The sequence below is a fragment of the Rhineura floridana genome, chromosome 3 (assembly GCF_030035675.1).
Source record: "Rhineura floridana isolate rRhiFlo1 chromosome 3, rRhiFlo1.hap2, whole genome shotgun sequence".
In the NCBI taxonomy this organism is placed as follows: domain Eukaryota; kingdom Metazoa; phylum Chordata; class Lepidosauria; order Squamata; family Rhineuridae; genus Rhineura; species Rhineura floridana.
In genome coordinates, this window is record NC_084482.1 from 222,273,453 (window position 1) to 222,293,951 (window position 20,499).

At 43.9% G+C, this 20,499-nt stretch overlaps 1 pseudogene; it reads left to right on the plus strand.

Moving 5' to 3' along the window:
- The first annotated feature begins 4,192 nt into the window (after positions 1–4,192).
- On the plus strand, positions 4,193–19,994 carry LOC133379031 (vomeronasal type-2 receptor 26-like; annotated as a pseudogene).
- The last annotated feature ends 505 nt before the right edge of the window (positions 19,995–20,499 follow it).

Consider the following 20,499-nt stretch of genomic DNA (forward strand, 5'->3'; position numbering starts at 1 on the left):
GGTTTCTACACACAAACATCCCTCCATCCATGCAAGGAAGATGCATTATCCAAGTCCAAGGATGCATCCTGGCCAGGCAAAAGTACTCAAGGAGGGGAGGTCTGGGGCGTTGTCTGGGGAGAGTTCCGAGGGCTGCATTCACCCCGTGGGCCTGGGAGGTTCGCCACCCCTGCTTCGGAAAATCCTGCCCACATAATTCTTTGCCAATGCTGTACTTAGGTTTGCGAAGGCAGGTAGGGGAAGATGGGTGGAGAAAGCAACTGATGGAGATCACAGAGGCAGGAAGAATGAAGAGTCCCCTACTTCTCTCTCTCATGCACACACAGAATTGCAGCAACTCTCCACAATTCTCAATAGATGTAGAGCTCTCACCCTGCCCACCTTGAAGGTAAAAAAACCTTACATACTTTACACTGGGAGAGAGAGAGAAAGAATTGAGAAGAAGCTCAATTTTAGACCAGAAGCTTCAATAAAGACTGTGCTGCAAGATTGTTCTCCTTTGATAACAGTCATCTCTCCAGCTCTGTAGCCAGAGCGGGGCTGCGCTTTGTCACCACCACAACCGGCCATTTTTTGGGGGAAATTTGTCTTTTTAATTTGTGACATGACAGACAGTGACAGCCTCCATTTAAAGAATGACAGTTTGTTTTAAGAGCAGGGGTAATTTAAGAATAGGAAAAACTCAGTGAATAGGGTGACTGCACCACAAAAGCCTCATCTGGAAGAGCCGTCAAAGTCTACACGCTCAAGACTTTCCCTGACTGAGGGTGGATTTTTCATGATTACAATCACTCTATAATTACTAAGTCGATCCTGGAAAAAAAACCCAGCCTGTATAGTAATATGACCCTTGTTGTTGCTATGTGCCTTCAAGTCGATTACGACTTATGGCGACCCTATGAATCAGTGACCTCCAATAGCATCTGTCATGAAACACCCTGTTCAGATCTTGTAAGTTCAGGTCTGTGGCTTCCTTGATGGAATCAATCCATCTCTTGTTTGGCCTTCCTCTTTTTCTACTCCCTTCTGTTTTTCCCAGCATTATTGTCTTTTCTAGTGAATCACGTCTTCTCATGATGTGTCCAAAGTATGATAACCTCAGTTTCACCATTTTAGCTTCTAGTGATAGTTCTGGTTTAATTTGTTCTGACACCCAATTATTTGTCTGTTTTGCCTAGAATGCCCTCCCTTGTCCTTAACACGGCTGCAACCATATCTACTCAAAAGTAAGTCCTATTGAGTTCTATGGGGCTTAGTTCCTTAATAAGCATGTTTACAGTTGCTGCCTTCAGGGTCATCCATCTGTGCTCCCATCTAACATCTCTGCAACACTGAGCTCCTTTCTTCCAATAATGGCCTGGCCTGAGGGCACGTAAACCCTTCTTGCCAGAAGAGTAAGCTATATTAAATGTTCCCTAAAGGCATTGAACTGTGACCTGGGAAACCAGGGTTTGAATCCCCACACAGCCATGAAGCTCCCTGGGTGACCTTGGGCCAGTCACTGCCTCTCAGACTCAAAGGAAGGCAATAGTAAACCACCTCTGTCTGAATACTGCTTACCATGAAGACCCCATCTGGGATCAACTTGAAGGCAGTCCATTTCCATTTTGCATCACCCTAAGCTTGTGAGAAAGAATGACCTTGTCACTTCAGATGGACCTAGGAACACCCTATTTTAGGTAAGATTTCTATTTTAATCTCCAGAGAATTTTTTTTAAATGGCATGCTCCAAGCAACTGTGGTTGATACAATGTATCATGCATAATGATGTCACTAGGGCCCGCCCCGTGACATCACTAGGGCCCACCCCATGATGTCACTAGGGCCCACCCCATGATGTCACTAGGGCCCACCCCATGATGTCACTAGGGCCCGCCCCATGACATCACTAGGGCCCACCCCGTGACGTCACTAGGGCCCGCCCCCATTTTCTCAGGTTTTTGAATGGCTCCGACCTGGCAACCCTAGCAGTAACACAGGACAAGAGTGCCTTTCTGCTCTAAGCTTAATGTACAGAGAAAAATCTACTTTTTTAGAAGCCCGGTGAACAGAGATAGGCCTGTAGCTTTATTAGTTTTGCAAGTGCAAAAGCCCAGAACACCCCCTAACTACTCCCTTTGCCCCATCAGTCTCTCCAATAGCTCCCTATTAAGTGAATAAATGATGCCCAGTTGCAGCTTTTCTGCACTAAATCTACTATGAAACTCAGAAACCTGTGAGCCATTCAAATGTTTTCACAGCAAGCCATTCTTATGAGTAACTTTCAGATTGACGTTCCTGATTAGGGGCGTATTTGCCTCCACCATAGTTATAGAGAAGACTTGGGAACATTCTTGAAGCAAGCGTTAGGAACCATGTGAGATCACTCAACCAATTAGGTAAGGCGCTGAGCGGTATATATAAGGCTGCTCTGTCTTTCCCGCTCTTGCCTTTTTTGCCTTGCGGCAGCAGCATTTGATCCTCGTTGCTCTGTTCGCGGCTTTGGCGTTTGTTCTGATTATTCTCATTGATAGGGTTTCGGTTGCCCCTTGTGTTCCTTTGTAAGCTCCTTAGTTGCTCTTATCTGAACTCCGACGATCAGCTGGGTGGCGGGCGTCCGCCCATGTGCCCCGCAGCGGCGGGTCGGCAAGCCGGCTCCTTTACTTCCTGGTTGAGTTCCCTTTAGCGTTATTGCCTTTTACGTTTCAGTTAAAAAGTTTTTGAGTTGGTTGCTTCTTTGTTCCTGATGTAGTTTGCGTATATTAATTAAGTTCGCCTTGGCTTGCATTGTTTTATAATATTGAGACCCCCCTCCTCAACTTCCCGTTGCGTAATTTTCGTTTGTTTGTTGATCTGTCGGATTAGTTTGATAGTTACAGAATCACACTTGTAAAAATTTTATAAAATTAATAATTATTGCTTCTGTTATGTTATTATTAAGGTATTGCATTAGTTTTTTGAATTCATTAATAATTTGTTATTTGTTCAATTAATTAGAGTTACATACATCTCTAACCCCCCCCTCCCACTTCCCTTTACCTATAAACTTCCTCCCTCCCGTTGCATATATATATATAAAAAAGAGAGTTAAGTTAATATTGTTGGTTATAGTGTAATTAGCACTTTAAGTGTGCTACTACTTATTAACTTGGTAAATTTAAATTTTGGTTGAGATTGTATTGTGGTCTGTTGTATAACTGTTGTTGCTTGGTTGTGTTAGGTCCAAACCCAACACGCGAGTCGCCCTGTCAACCCCAACTCGCTTACACCCAGGAAAAGTGCGGAGCTGAGTGCAAATGAACCCACTATCAGAGATCAAATAAAGACAAGACAATTCCTTTGCAAAGGGGACCCAATACTCACAAGTCAACATGGGAACCTCGTTTATTGATGTCTTAGGGTTTATATAGTCTCACCCCAAAGTTTACAATATCGGGCTCACGTCATAAAATACAAAAGAAGCAATTGCTAGATATTATAACCTCAAGGCATATGTAAGGAGGTGAAGGGGTACGGGGGGAAGGACAAAGTGGAAACATTGAGACTATCTTTCAGTCTCTATGTCTGCATACTTGGCATGTCCTTGAGATAAGCACTATGCAGCAATCAGACAAAGGCAACTATTGAGGGGAGGCCCAGCTGCAACCGGGCGCCCCATAAACTGGAGACAGACATGAAATTACTACGCTTGCATATCAAAGGTTTTACAAGTCGAGGTTTGTGGGGCAGCGGAACAACTTTTTAACATTTCTATGCGAGGCACATTTGTAACAATAAGCAAGGTTATAGGCATAGATGTGATACAAGAAATGCATAGTAGGGACGTGTCCAGCTTAAACCGGCTTTTATTATTCGAGCCACTGGAATGTAGGTAAGGGTCAGGTCACCAGGAAATAAACCGACATTTTATATCAAAAGTCATCTAAAGGCCACTTTGGTTCTGTTTCCCATGATGCCCAAGCTGGTTCAGGTGAGGCAAGTGAATTATAGTTCTACAGGCAACTGGGCTTCAAATCCAATCCTAACAGTTGTTTTACAAATATGCCGCCCAGGAAAGCTCAGCAAAAAAAAGGGGTGCGGGTCGTTAAGCAAATGACAAAGCACCCTCCACCCCAGCAGAACCTGTCTTCTGATGAAGAGGAGGATTTGGGGACCATCCGTGCCTTGGTGGCTAGGGTGGAGGTGCTGGAGAAGGAACGCAGGCAGCCACGGGATGCTGATGCTGGCACGAGTTCTGCTCCTGCAGGTAAGAAATCTGCGCGTTTGGCTTCCAGAATGCCTAAAAATCGTCTTCTTGCTGATTTAGTTTCTAGGATCGGGGTCCTGGAAGCTGCAGCACCTAGTGAGGAGCCAGCAATTCATACTCCTCCAGCATGTTTGCCAACTGTTCCTGCCTCCAGTTCTTCGGTCACGCCTTCAGTCCCGCCTGTTGCAGGGCCTATGCAAGTTCAGCTTCCAGTCTCACATGATGCTGCCACGTTTACTCATAGGGCGTCTGGGTTTGCAGCACAGCCCGCGGTTGCCTCTCCTGGTGCGTATACAGGTGAGCCAATTATGCACTCACAAGCTTACAATACACAAGCACAGGATTCCAATGCCCTTAATAGGGATACACAAATGGTTGGTTCTCCTTTGTTGGGAGATGCTACACACCCAGTAGTGCTTATGGGAGGTGTGTTGGTACCCCAGCACCCACAGCTTCCTTGGCCGGCGGCTGCCATGAGTCCTTGGCAGCTGCCTTTGACTTCCTCTTCTTCATCACCTGCTTATTTACCCCTTCCACATGGGGTTTATCCTCAAGGCGATACCTCCCTTCCGTTAGGTGATCATTTATTGTTAGGAACGAAAGAAAAAATTTGGAGGGGAGAGTATATCGATCTCTTTACTCTCCTGTTTCGTGAAACTGAGGTTAAACTTAAAGATGGTCAGGAAGGTAAAGAGCGTGAGGAGGCGATAAAAAGAAAGGTCGATCGGGTATGGCCTAATTGGTTGAACGCCTATACGATTTATATGGGTGTTATGACACAGGCTTACCCGTCTAGGGCTTTGTCCATGATAAAATATCAGGATATTGTGCATCGGGCTTTCCGTGAATTCTCTGGAACCACTTGGTTGCGGTATGATCAGAATTTCAGGCAAAGAGCAGCATTGGATCCCACTCTTCGTTGGGACATTGAACATGCAGGACTGTGGTTGCGATCTGTGACTTCCGCCAGGCCCACTATAGGAGATAGAGCCGATAGTGGGCATTTATTGGGACGCGCGCAGACTTCTGCCTCAGGCTACAGCCCAGGCGGGCATTGGGTTCAATCCCAGCAAGTCTGCTGGTTATTTAATAGCAGTGGCCGATGCTCTAGACGTCCCTGTAGATTTAGACATGTCTGTGCACTGTGTGGAGGCAACCACTCCGGTTCCTCTTGCCAGAGGGCACGTACTGCTCGACAGGGTACAGGGGAGCATCAACAGCCAAAACGCGAGTCTGGCAATAGCAGTGGTACGTCGCAAGGCCAGTAGCCCAATCAAGCTGGCTCCGTTAGCAAAACTGTTAGAGCTTTATCCCAATAAGCAGGCTGCTAGTTTTATACTTCAGGGTTTTACGGATGGATTTCGTATCCCTTTTGAGGGTCCTAGGATTTCTACATCGTTTGTCAATCAGCCCTCTCTTAGTAAGTTAGCGCCCATGGTTCTGGCCAAGCTTAATAAAGAGATACTTGCTGATCGTATCTCGGGCCCCTTCAGTTTTCCACCGTTGGAAAATTTGAGGATTTCCCCTTTAGGTATTATCCCTAAGAAGCAGCCTGGGGAATATCGCCTTATTCATAAGAACATAAGAACATAAGAAGAGCCTGCTGGATCAGGGGCTGTGCCTTCCAGGCAAGTCTTTTGTGTTTGTTGTTTTCCCACCTAGAACAGCCTGACCTTTCTTTAACCTAGGGAAACAGAGCTTGTGGTTGTGTTTCAGGAAGGCTGAAGCTGCCCTTTTTAGCAAGGACTGAGCTGACTCTCTCCCTGTATGTGTCAGTGGAGTTTCCTTTTCCCCCTTCTCTCCGACTGGAATTTAGCCTTGTTTACAGTGTCCCCTGAAGCTTTCCTGCTAGGGTGGTGTTGAAAACTAGCTTTCTATGGGCTTCCTTCTCCTAGGATCTGTCTCCTAAGATATAGGTTCTTTCAGGATTTGGCTCCTAGCTCAGGGTGACCTTGGGCTGCCCTTATTACTTATTGCTCTGAGCTGTTTTACTTCAATTAAATAATGGAATAAATGGGAGCTACTTACCCTCTTTTCGCTCTGCTGCTTAACTCGCCTTGACGCTTTGTCAGCTGGGGCCTTGACGCTTCGTCAGCTGGGGCTCCCTCTAGCTCGTGGAGCAGCAATTTGTCTTTCCCAAAAGGGGCCTCTGTCAATGATGGCATTTCCTCATTATATGCCTCAGTCAGATATACTTCTTTTGATGAGGCAGTGAGAGTAGTTAGGAAAGCTGGAAAGGGGGCTTTGCTGGCAAAGTGTGATATAAAATCCGCTTTTCGCCTTTTGCCTGTACACCCTGCTGATGTGGATTTGCTTGGTTTTAACTTTCAAGGTCAGTTTTATGTAGACAGAGCTATGCCAATGGGTTGTTCTGTGTCTTGTGCTGCTTTTGAAGCATTTAGCACATTTCTTGAATGGGCATTGAGGAGGAAGCATCGTCCTCTTTCTCTGCTCATTATCTTGATGATTTTTTATTTGTGGGGCCTGCTGGGTCTTCTCATTGCTCCCATCTGATGCAATCCTTTACCACTTTAACCGATGAATTGGGAGTCCCATTAGCTCCCGAAAAGTCTGAGGGCCCTACTACTTCCCTTATTTTCTTAGGGATCCAGTTAGATACTGTGGCTCAGTCTTCACGTTTGCCGCTTGAGAAGTTGGTTGCACTGCGTCAACTGCTTCATTCAGTCCCAGAACTGAGGAAGATCACCTTGGCCCAGTTACAGGAAATTGTGAGCCATTTAGTTTTTGCTTCCAAAGTTATTTCACCTGGTCGTGCGTTCCTCAGGCGTCTATGCGATGCCATGCGTGGAGTTCGATCCCGCTTCCATTTCATAAGGATTACGTTAGGGATGAGGGACGATTTGCACATGTGGCTTGAATTTCTGATGGACTTCAATGGCCTTTCCTTTTGGTGGGAGGAATTGCTGTTAGAAGCTGAATTACAGGTGCATTCCGATGCTGCCGGTGGCATTGGCTTCGGAGTAATCTTTAGATCCCAGTGGTGCACTGAGCAATGGCCTGACAGTTGGCAGGCTAACGGAATTACTTCTGATTTGACATTTTTGGAATTTTTTCCAATAGTGGTAGCTGTTCATATCTGGCCAAAGGCATTTCAAAATCGCACAGTGCGCTTCTGGTGCAACAATTTCTCCACAGTTAGCGTTATTAATGCACAAACTTCTAAGTCTCCTCATGTTATGCGCTTGGTGCACGCTTTTGTATTGCAATGCTTGCGCTTTAATATTTTATTCCTGGCCAGACATGTTCCAGGTTTACAGAATACAGTTGCTGATGCACTTTCCCGCTTACAGATGGCACGCTTTCGGGAGCTCGCACCTGGAGCGGCTTTGGATCCAGTATCAATCCCATCTTTCCTGTGGAACCTTGGCACCTAGAAGTTGGGGTTGCGATTGCCGCTGCTCTTGCTCCCAGTACTCAAAATGCGTATGAGCGTTCATTCGCTAAGTTCCAGAATTTCCGCGTTGGCACTGAGCTGCCTTTGGAGTGGCCTATTCCTGTTGCTCATTTATTGCAGTTTATGATATATTTAAAAGGGCACAATAATTCTGTTTCTACTATCGCTGGTCACCTCTCAGCGCTAGCCTTTATTTCTAAGGCAAGGGGGCTGCCGGATCATTCTGTAGATTTTAGGGTCAGAAAGGTCCTTGAGGGTTGGTCGCGTTCTGGTCCCAGGCCTGCTGACTGGAGGAGGCCAATCACGCCCGATGTCCTCCTCCAGATCCTGGCACTGTTTAATTCTTTATGCTCATCTCAGTATGAGTCGCACCTGTTCGCCGCAGTAACTCTGACGATGTTTTATGGTGCTTTTCGCCCTAGCGAAGTATTGGCCCCTTCTAAGCGCGATGTGACTTATAGAGCCTTATGCTTTGGCAATTGCACATTAGGTGCTGATTTAGTGAGGTTTTCCCTGCGGGTCTCTAAGACCGATCAAAAGGGCCGTGGCAGTATTGTTGTTTTACGACGTTGCCGGGTCCCTGTATTGTGCCCTGTGTCTGCAATGCGTCAATTCTTATCCATTCGGCCAGCGGGCCAGCATTATTTGTTTATACATGCTGATGGAACTGCCCTGACTCAATTTCAATTTTGGGCCGTTGTTCGGCGGGCCTTGTTGGCCAGTGGTTGCGATGTTGGAGTCTATGGGCTGCATTCATTCCGGATTGGTGCGGCTACGGCTGCAGCCCTCGTGGGCATGAGTATAGGCGATATACAGCCGATTGGCAGGTGGCATTCCGATGCATTCAAGTCTTACGTCTGATTTTAACGTAGGAATTTGTTTTCGTTTTTATAGGTTTGACAAACATCCTGATTCCTGTGAGGACCGTCTTGTGTGGCCACTCAATTTTGTTTTGGGCTCATCGGAGGGCATCCTCGTCTGTTCCTGGAACACAGCTGCAGCTTTCGGCCACAGCTACGGTTCAGTGGGAAGCCCGGAGGGGCATGTTATGGGATGTGTTGATGCCTTCTGTGTGCTGGATCATGTCCAGTGCAGACAGGCCACACATATTGTTAATTCATTTGGGCGAAAATGATTTGGTGCAGCATCCTGGATTGGATTTGCTGTTAAAAGTTATGCGTGATCTCACATGGCTTATCCGCTTATATCCCACTCTTATAATTGTATGGTCCGAGATGCTTGTTAGAAGGGTTTGGAGGGGTGCTGTGCACCCCAATAAGATAGATAGATCTAGGAAATGGGTTAATAGGAAGGTCAGGGATCTAGTTTTGTCCCTTGGCGGGGCAGTTATTCCTCATGAAAGGATCAGGTTCCATGCACCACATCTGTTTCGTGATGACGGTGTTCATCTTTCTGAGCAAGGGTGTGACCTGTTTTTGGAGGATCTTATGGTGGGATTAAGGGGTTTGTTATCCTCTTTGGGTTGAGGGTACCAAGCTTAAGCTGATCCCCTCTTGTGGCATAGAATTCAGGCAGGTGAGGTATATGGGGGTTAAATTTAGGCGGTTAAGGCATCATGAAAAAGGGGCACTCCCTAGGGAACCATCAGGGCTTTGTGTCTGGTGGGGATCTGGGTTGTGTCCTTGTGGGACCTGCTTGCGCATCATGGTGAATGCCTGTACGGTGGGGCCATGGTGTGGAGGTTGGAACCACACAGCTGGCTCCAAGAGCAAGGAGGGAGGATTTTGCCCACGTCCTTGACTCTGGGGTTACGTAATGATGAGAATGGATGCCTTTAGAAGTTGAGGGTGTAATCCCTCGTTGTTAGATTTAACCTCACCTGCCCGAAGAGTTTTATAATTGAATAATTGGCTGTATTGCATTGGATTTAGCATGTTATATTTTAATAAATATAACATTATTCCAGTCTGGTGTCACGAGTCTTCATTGTGTGGGGGCAATATCTCTTTATTGAGTACTCACTCTGATTTGTTTGCAGTATACAACGTTGCATCAAACAATTCTTATCCAACATTTCCCAGTGCATTTCCCCATCACTTTTTCTTCTTCTTGGAAGTGGGTTTGTTGTGCCACTTTAACTAGAGCTGGATTCACTTGGATTCTTGCAATGAGCAGGGAGTTGGACTCCATAATACAGGAATACAAAGAAGACTCCTTCAGTGTTGGGTCCCCGGATGCTCTTGGGCTATAGCTCCCACCAGCCCTAGCCATCTTGGCCAATGATCAGGGATTATGGGAGTTGTAGTCCAACAACCCAAGGGGGAGGAACTCAGGATACAGAGCACATGGGAGTTGAACACAGTAGCCAGGAAAACGGAATGTCAGGAATATGGAATGCTGGAAAGAGGGAGAGTCATGGCAACCAGTGCTAGGAAACAGTTGCTAGGAGGTTGAAAGAGGGGAAAGAAAAAACCCTGCCCAGCTAGCTAATTCTGTCTGTGTTGACACTTCTGTACTTGACCAATGATTTAGACATGTGAAAAGTACACTTAGAAGGTCTTTAACAAAGAGACTGACTTGTCTACTTTTGCAGTTCCTTCCACCACAGACTCCCATCTTAAGATCTAAAATCACAGGCTTGGAGAGGACCCAACAAATCCATTCAAGCCACCTGCAGAAACCATTCTGACCAGCTCCCTCAATCCTATAAAACTACTGAGTAAAAATATAAAGCCAGCAAAATGTAAAAACTACAGAAACGTTATCTTGATGATGGCTGTGGCAGAGTGGCACAGCTATGCTGCTGTTGCTAAGAAGAGCTTGCTCCATGGATGAGCTCTTGTGGAAGTGGAACAAAGACTTACTCTTTCCCCCTACACAGACACGGTCATCTGAGTTTGTGAGAGGAAGCTGCAAGTTTTAGTTCTGGAGTTTGAGCAAAGTGTCAGAGAATTGTAGGGTTTCTGGGAAATGCTGGAGGACCTGATCTCTCCCTCCCCCAGAACCTTTAGCCTGCATAGATTTGTAAATAAACCATATATCAGTCACAAGCTTCTAGGAACAATCTCTTTCTGAGGAAGCAAAACTTGAGTGCACCCCTGGAGATCTCACCTTAAAGAGCAATGTAAATGTTAATAATTATAGAAGTGCAGTGAAATACTATCACTCCCAGAAACCTGGCTCATGTAATTTAGTTACTTCTGTTCAACCCAGATACAAAGCTTTGATGAATCCTGTTTTGCTATCAACATATTTCAAATCAGATGAGATCCAGAGCATGTTAAGAGCACAAAACTCTATGATGAATCAAGTGACCCCAACTCTGCCCTATTTCTCATTCCCACAACAGAGAGAATGAGAGATAATTTGTTCACTTACTGCCTGCCTAATCAAGAATCTGAATGCTCCATTTTGAAGTTACTCCAGTCACCCTGTTTTCTAAACAACTCACATGAAAAATGAAATTATATACCTTCAAGTCGATTCCGGCAACCCTATGAATGTATTCAGAGGTGGTTTACCATCGCCTTCCTCTGAGGCTGAGAGGGAGTGACTAGCCCAAGGTCACCCAGGGAGCTTCATGGCTGTGTGGGGATTCGAACCCTGGTCTCCCAGGTCGTAGTCCAACACTCTAACCATTACAGCAATAAATGTTCCCCATAATTTAATTAACCTTTTGAAAATTTTGTCTGCAATTGTTCTTTGAAGGGCTGTGCATGACTAATTCCATTACTAGAATGATTGCCTGCCTTAATTGTGTTTTTAAAAGGGTAATGGCTTTTGTTATGTGGACAAGGCTATTGTGCCCCCCTACCACACACATGTCATTAAGCGAGGATTGGCTGTTGAAGTTGTGGATTTGGCTTTGGATTAGTATTAGTGAAAAACTGGCCATTGAATCTCATATATTTAATGAATGCAGGATGATGATGCAATATGCATATTTTTGCAGGAAAGCAGCAGCAAAACCCTGTCTGACCCACTCATTCTTGATTGCTGTTCAGGAGATCAACAAAAATCCCAGACTATTACCCAACTTCACGCTGGGCTACAACATCCATGAGAACTTTTGTAATGAAAGGGTGATGTACAATGCTTTGTTAGACCTGCTGTCTACTGGGGAGGCAAATGTTCGAAACTACAACTGTGGAATAGAAAATCATTTAGTCGCTGTTCTTGAAGGGACTGACTCTGAAAACTCCATCCAGATTTCCAGCTTGTTGGGCATCTATAAAATCCCCCAAGTAGGAACGGAGACCGAGTGGGGCATTTGCTTTCTGAGACTCTATGTTGCAATCTCTACGAAGAATTGAAAAAGTGGGTGGGGTGGATGTTGAGTTAGACAGGAGACAGATGATAATGTTTTAAAGAATATTTCAAGTGATTTCAGAGAAGTTTTGCTGCTCCTGGTGGACAGAGTGACATTTATTATTATTATTGTTGTTGCTGTTGTTGTTGTTATTGTTATATAATCCACCAGTGATGGGTTACAGTAGTTTAGAATTCATCCTTAAAATCAATTAGAAATACCTTGAAGTCACAACATCACAAAAAAGAAACATGGTGGGTCTTACAAAATATCTGGCTCAGGTGTCACGTGATCTGCAGTCTGTGATAATACAGGAATACAGAAAAGACTCTTTCAGTGTTGGGTCCCCAGATGTTCTTGGACTACAGCTCCCATCAGCCCCAGCCATCTTGGCCAATAGTCAGGGACGATGGGAGTTGTAATCAAACGAAGCAAGGGGGAAGATCTTTAGAAGTAGAGCACATGGGAGTTGGACAGAATATTATTATTAGCAAGGACTTCAGATACACATACTTGAGGTATCCAAATTATAGAAAATGAAAACTGAAGATGAAATTCCAAAAGATCTGGGATAACAGAAGGTTTTTCAATAAGGCTTAAAAACTGAAATTGAGGGCACAGTCTGCAAGTGCTCCAGGAGACAATTCCAAGAATACAACGGGTGAGAAGCATAGAATTTGAGGAGCAGAGATCCCGACCAGGGCTATAAGGAGAAATGAGAGATAGGGAGGACCCAGATCGCGTAAAGCTTTAAAAGTTAAAACAAGCAGCTTATTCTGAATCTTATAATAAATAGGGATCCAATGAAGGGACTTCAAAATTGGGGTAACATGGTCAAAATGAAAGAAATGACCTTAGCAGCAGAGTGTTGAAAGGAAACCAAGGGACTTAAAGGAGTTTGTGGAATACCAGTCAGAAGAAGATTGCAATAGTCAAGGCGAGAAATAGCCAAAGCATGAACTAAGGTCTTAGCAGAGGAGACAGACAAAAAAGGTCTGATTCTAGCAATATTATAGAGGGAAAAATGTCAGGACTTTGCTACAACCTTAATGTGGGGAAAATGTGGATGCAGACAAACTGGAACAGGTTCAGAGGAGGGAAACAAGGATGATCAGGGGACTGGAAACAAAGCCCTACTAGGAGAGACTGAAAGAACTGGGCATGTTTAGCCTGGAGAAGACTGAGGGGAGATATGATAGCACTCTTCAAGTATATGAAAGGTTGTCACATAGAGGAGAGCCGGGATCTCTTCTCAATTGTCCCAGAGTGCAGGACACGGAATAATGGGCTCAAGTTGCAGGAAGCCAGATTTCAACTGGACATCAGGAAAAACTTCCTAACTGTTAGAGCCATATGACAATGGAACCAATTACCTAGAGAGGCAGTGGGCTTTCCGACACTGGAGGCCTTCAAGAGGCAGCTGGACAGCCATCTGTAGGGAATGCTTTGATTTGGATTCCTGCATTGAGCAGGGGGTTGGACTTGATGGCCCCTTCCAACTCTACCTGATGTGTACTTGTTTTTATCTGGAAGCCGCCTTGAGTTCCAGTTTGGAAAAAGGACGGGGTATAAATAAAGATGATGATGATGATAATAATAATAATAATACTATTCTATTCTATGAAAAAAAGAAAGAGAAGTGTCAAAAGTCAAAGCAAGACTTCAACCCAGGATCTTGGTAGATGGAATGAAGTATTCAATTCACCCTCGAAGTTAGTAAAGTGCCTGTGCTATCAGCCCAGCATCTAAATAAAGAAGGCAAGGTGAAAAGATTGACCAAGAAAGCAACAAATTAGCAGGCAGACGCAGCTGGAGTCAAACAACTCAAATTTCAAAACAAGCCAAAGGAGGCTTCCACACAGATGTTTATTGTGAACTGGGTGTTGCTCCTGCAGGCAGGTTTTGTGCAGCATCAACACAATGCCATCCTCAACAAAATGAAGAAGGCCTGGGACATCAAGAAGTTGAATGAGATTCCCAGTTCCCAACAATTGTGGGAGGGAACAATTCAGAAAATGGAGATACTTTTTTTTTTGTATTGGAATAAAAAATACTGAGGAAATTACTATTGTTATGGATATATTTAACGTGAAATGATTAGTTGTGGTGTTGTAAATAGAATCAAGTAAAAAAAACCCCTCAAACAACAGAGAGAGAGAGAGAGAGAGAGAGAGAGAGATGCAGCGGTTTTATTTTCAATTCTTTTCACACAAGGAGTCAACACCATCATCAAAATGTCCACTGTGACCCCAAGGTTCTGTTCCTGGTCATTCACCAACAGTTCATGCCCCATGAGTGACCTTTTGGTCATACAGAATAATGTTTCGGATTGCAGCCTTAAGCCTCCTTTTATTCCTTAATGAATAAAGAAGGTAGATATGAACAGTGAGAGCCAGTAACAAGCAAGGCCTTCATTTCAGGCAACAGAGCAGGAATGGCCAAATGGGTTGCCCTGCTCTGCTCTTATTTCCCTTTGTCTCAAAAGGGGATTCTAAGCACTCTTTGTCTCCCTCTGTGATCACATCCACACTATATATGTACAGCACATTTGTTGCACATTTGAAGCACATGACTTCACCCAAAGGAATAGTGAGAACTGTAGTTTACCTCTTACACTTTCCAGCATTCTTACCAAACTACTGTTTCTGGGATACTTTTTTTTGGGGGGGGGAGCCATGAACAATAAATATATGGTGTGTATGTGACCCCATGTGTGTTTCTCTCTCTGTCTGTCTGTCTGTCTGTCTGTCTGTATAAAGGGGAATAGAAGAGAGCCTCTGTTGTACAGTTGGTGGTGCCACCAAATAATAGGAAGTTTATTTCTTTATTTAAAACATTTATCATCTGCTTAATATTTTAAAAATCTGGAGTTCAACATAAAAACAATAACAATATTATTACAACAAAATACAATGTACAACCAGTAAAAGTAGTGTTAAAGCACATAAAAGAGGAATTCAGGGAATTTATACAGATAAAACCAGGGACTGAAGTTATAGGACAGGGAAACTATAGGCAAAAACATTTGCTTTTACAAGGAGGTTATTTTGGTTTTGATTTAAAATAAAAAATTGGGCTTTCATCTGAAACAAAACAAATCATCATTCTTCCTTTTCTTGCCAGGTCAGTTATGCTTTCATCTCTCGTGTTCTCAGTGATAAGACCCAGTTCCCTTTTTTCTACCAGATGGTCCCCAACGAAGAATTCCAATACCCAAGGATTGTCAAACTGCTCCTGCACTTTGGATGGACATTCATTGGTCTCATTGCTTTTGACACCGATAATGGAGAGAGGTTCATGAGGACTTTGATGCCTCTGCTCCTCAGGAGTGGCATTTGTGTTGCCTTCTCAGAAAGCCTCCCATGAGTGAATACAAATGTAGTAAAGATCAATACTCTTCCATTCCAAAAGTGGGCACAAGTCCATGTATTTATTTACCATGTAGAGACTAATTATATCACACTAGGAATGTTTCTTATACAAATAATATTTCACCAGATCATACAACCCATTGAAGGGAAAGTCCTGATCACAACTACTATGTGGGACATCTCCTTGGACTTAATCTATGGTAGCTTAACTTTGCAACACATTCATGGTATTTTTTCCTTCTCTATCGAGACAAATAAAGGGATGAAACATGATTATTTTATGCCCTTCTTCTCTGCAATTGAGCAGTTTGGGAAGAAATCTTTTAATTGTTCCTATTCAAAGCATGCATTGTCGGTGAAAGGCTGGACAAGGTGCAGAGAGAGAGAGGACCTGCAGATGCTGCCCCAAGAAGATCTGGAAAGGATCATCTCTCTAGACAGCCACAAGATTTACAACACTGTCCAAGCCGTGGCACGGACCTTAGACGTCGCTTATTCATTTAGATCTAAGTGGAGAGTGATGGACAGGCTGGACCTTCAAAGGCAACAGCCATGGCAAGTATTTCCTTTCCTATCAAAGACATCTCTGCTGAACATGACTATTGACTGTAAAGTTCTAGAATCACTCACTTGGAATTAGAAACAGAGTAAATGTGAAATGTAGTGTGGAGGTGAATTTTTGCAAACCCAGACCATTTGTAAAACTGCTTGCTGTTCCCTCTTTATGCCCTCTTAAATTGGCTGTGGAGGACACAGGCCCCATCACTGACCTATCCTTGCCCTTTACCTGCAGTTGCCCATTTAGAGTAAGCCTTTCAGGCAATGGAGATGGCATTGCGCAGGATCTCTCTAAGCCTTTGTGTCTCCTGACCAAGTTCTGACTTTGGCACCTACCTATCTGCACTGTGGAATCTTTCTCCCTCCTCCAAGCTTAATGGAGCTTGCCTTTGCGTAGACATGGTTAGGATTGCACTGCCCTTGACTTTTAATTAACAATTTGCTGACCTTTAAATATGCCAAAAATGTATTATGTGAAATGACTGCCCTTGCTTTCTTCCTGAATATGCCATGGCATATTCTGAGGCCCATAGAAGAATTGCAGACAGAGGGCATTCAGCTATGAAATCTTTGCAAACATTTTGAAAAGACTCACAGCTACTTGAGTCTGTAATGAACCCCAAGTCAGAGAAATACAAGCGTAATAGGGGGGCAGAATGGGCAGACAGTGTGGTTTCCCATATTCTAAATACTCTTCTTTTCTCTCCCATCCCAGCTCCACCCTTTCCTGGGAACTTTCAAGTTTTATAATTCTTCCATTGAAGGTGTATATTTGGATGAGAATGGGGAACTGTCAGCCAACTTGGATCTTGTGAACTGGGTGGTGTTTCCCAATAAGTCCATTCTAAGGTTGAAGATTGGGAGTTTAGGTAGACAGGGACCCGCAGGCCTACAGCTAATCATCGAACAGGATGCCATTGTATGGCCCAAATGGCTCAACCAGGTGGGGGAGAAATCATGTCTTTCATTTTGTTGTATTTCCCATCTCTTAAGCTCTGACAAGTGTATCATGTTCTGTGTGGGGCTGCCTTCAAATGCCTGTCGTCTCCAATGTTCAGCAGTTCTTCCTTATCTCAGACAGAGGTTTCCCCCCAGCTCTGCTAACCAGATGTACATAAAAGCCATTGTATAACGTTGAGTTCCTGCAAAACTGTACAAATTCATTAGAATTTTTGGTGGGTAATGAGGAAGACATACACATGGATTTCTACATTTGGGGTGCCACAGCAGAGAAGGCCCAGTACTGCATTACCATATAGCATGCTGTGCTTCAAGGATGTCCTGGACCTCAAGTGACAATGCAGTTCTTTCAGTTCCACAGGTTTAATCTTAGTTACAAGCTTCAAGTTCAAATCTATGGTGCAGCCACATTTGGAATATTATGTACAGTAATGGTTGCCTCACCTCATAAAGGAAGCTGTAGAGCTGGAAAAAGTTTAGGAAAGGGCAAGCAATATGTTCAAGGGGATGGAGTCACTCCCCTCTGAGGAAAGGTTGCAGCATTTGGGACATTTTAGTTTAGAGAAAAGACGAGTAAGAGGTGACATGACAGAAGTGTATGAAATTATTCATGGCATGGAGAAAGTGGTGAGAGAGAAGGTTTTCTCCCTACGTCATAGCACTGGAACTCGTGGACATTCAATGAAGCTGAATGTTGGAAGATTCAGGACAGACAAGAGAAAGTATTTCAGAGAGGACTCAGTTAAACTATGGAATTCACTCCCACAAGAGGCAGCGATGACTGCCAACTTGCATGGCTTGAAAGGAGGATTGGACTAATTCATGGGGAATAAGACTATCAATGGCTACTAGCCATGATGGCTATGCTTTGCTTGTATAGGTGGATGCAGTATACCAGTTGCTGGAAACTGCAGGGGGGGTAGAATGCTGTTTGCACACAGGTCCTGCTTGTGGGTTTCCCATGGGCAATTGGTTGGTCACTGAGAGAAGAGGATGCTGAACTAGATGGACCATTGGCCTCTGTGACTAGAGGTTCCCATAGATAAATTAGCTAAAATGTATTTCACTGAACTCTCTTTGTCTTCCTCCTTAGACCCTACCTTCTTCCAGGTGTGTGGAAAGCTGCCGCCCTGGATTTGTCAAGGTGGTTCAGGAAGGAAAGCCACTTTGCTGCTATGACTGCTTTTGCTGTGCAGAAGGGACCATCTCCACTCTGGAAGGTGGGTGACTCCAGTGGAAAGGGCTACCTTCGGGGAAGAGGGCAAAGATTCACACTGATATCCAGGGCTTGTTAAAAGGGAAATTTAGAACTGCCCAATAGTATGTGATGATCATTCACATGCAAAATGCACTCTACTTCATCACCCCTGTGCATTTTCCTTTTGTGTGCATGTATGCTTTTTGCTTATATCCTCCAAACTAGGGATCTGATAGCATTAACTGAGACAAGTGCTAGTCAAACTTCATGGAAGTGGCATCATGACCTCCAACGTGTGATATGTTTTCAGGTGCAAATGACACATAAAGCTTTGTCCCAATAAGCCAGCCTTTCCCAACCAGTGTGCCTCCAAATGTTGTTGGACCACAATTCCCATCTTTCCTGACCAATGGCAATGCTGGCTGAGGCTGATGGGAGTTGTGGTCCAACAACATCTGGAGGCACACTGGTCGGGAAAGGCTGCAATAAGCAGTGGCAACTGGTAACATCTTCAACGTTATAACCTTCCTATTTTCATCGCAGTATGAATGGTACGGCACTTATAAATACACATGTGCAGAATGCCATTGTCTCCTCACTAAAAACAAAATGATCTATTAGCAGAGTAAGAGCTTTCATGAAAGAGGGCCTCAGACAAGATTAATTCCATATCTCTTATTTAGAAATTAAACCAAACCACACGTATTTATTATACCTAAATATCTATTGCCAAAAGTTAGAAACGCAGTTTTAAAAACTTAGGAACACTTGCTTCCAGTTGCATGAAGATGTGCAAAAGGGGACAAAATCCATTGTGGTGCTTACTAAGTGAAATACTTTCTCTGTTGAGACCATGTGACCACCAACTGTGGTGTGTTTTCACCACCAACCGAAAACATACCTGTTGTCCCATGTTTTCAATAACACATAATATTCTTAAAACCAGTTCCTGATCACCTAGGTCATAAGCAATGATTTTATTAATATTATTCAGTTTTATTACATATAGGATTTTAAGGATCACTTTACACTGTTTTTTTAAAAAAAAAGTGGTAAGGATGAATATATGTTAGATATTGCTCTTGTTCTTTGCAGATGCAGAGCGTTGTGCCAAATGCCCAGAAGATCAATATCCAAACAAGGCTCAAGATCAATGTGTCCCGAAGATTATCACCTTCCTGGGTTATGAAGAACATTTAGGGAGCATATTGGCTTCCTTTGCCCTATTCTTATCTTTGATAACCAGCATTATGTTAGGAATTTTCATTAAATTCCTAGAAACTCCAATAGTCAAAGCCAACAACCAGGATCTCTCTTTCACCCTTCTTATCTCCCTCCTGCTTTCCTTTTTGTCCTCCTTCCTCTTCATTGGAAATCCAAGGAAAGAGACCTGTCTTCTCTGACGAACAGCCTTCAGCATCATCTTCTCAGTTGCCATCTCTTCTGTTCTGGCCAAAACCATCACTGTGGTGCTGGCCTTCATGGCCACAAAGCCAGGGAACAGGATGAGGAGATGGCTGGGAAAGAGTCTGGCCAACTCCATTGTCATTTCCTGTTCCAGTGTCCAAGTTGTCATCTGCACCATCTGGCTGGGGACCTCTCATCCATTCCCAGAACCCGACATGCACTCCCAACTTGGAGAGATCATCCTGCAATGCAACGAAGGGTCTGTTGTCATGTTTTATGTTGCCCTCGGCTACATGGGCTTCCTTGCTGCCATCTGCTTTATGGTGGCTTTCCTAGCAAGGAAGCTGCCTGGAGCCTTCAACGAAGCCAAGCTGATCACCTTCAGCATGCTGGTTTTCTGCAGTGTTTGGGTCTCCTTTGTGCCCACCTACCTGAGCACGAAGGGGAAATACATGGTAGCTGTGCAGGTCTTCTCCATCTTGGCCTCCAGTGCTGGACTTTTGGGCTACATCTTCATTCCCAAGTGCTACATGATTTTACTCAGGCCAGATCTGAATACAAAGGAGCACCTGACCACCAAGCAAAAGTAGAAATTGGTTTCTTATTAATCATTTCCCCCGTTCTTCATTTAGCAAGCACAAGGTGAAATGTTTTTGGTGTTTCAGATTATGTGCAATTATTCTGTAGCAGAAACTGTTACCTGTGGATACTTTTCTGGTTCTTGCCAGACACCTCCAAAATGGAACCTGAATGAGTTCTTTCAAAAAATGACATCATTTGGGAAACCAGTCTTGAAATGCCCTGTAGTACAATTTTATTTTATTTATTTATTTATTACATTTATATACCGCCCCATCAGAGCTTGGAAAAGTTACTTTTTTGAACTACTTTTCCAAGCTCTGCGCCCCATAGCCGAAGCTGTCTGGGCAGTTTACAGCAATTAACAACAATAAAAACAAATGTACAAATTTTAAAACACAGAAAACAATTTTAAAACAATTTAAAATCAAGTAACTGATGAACAGAAAAGACTAATTGGGGTGGTGGTAAAAATGGCTTCTCATATTAATTATACTTTAGCCTTCTCTGCTCACA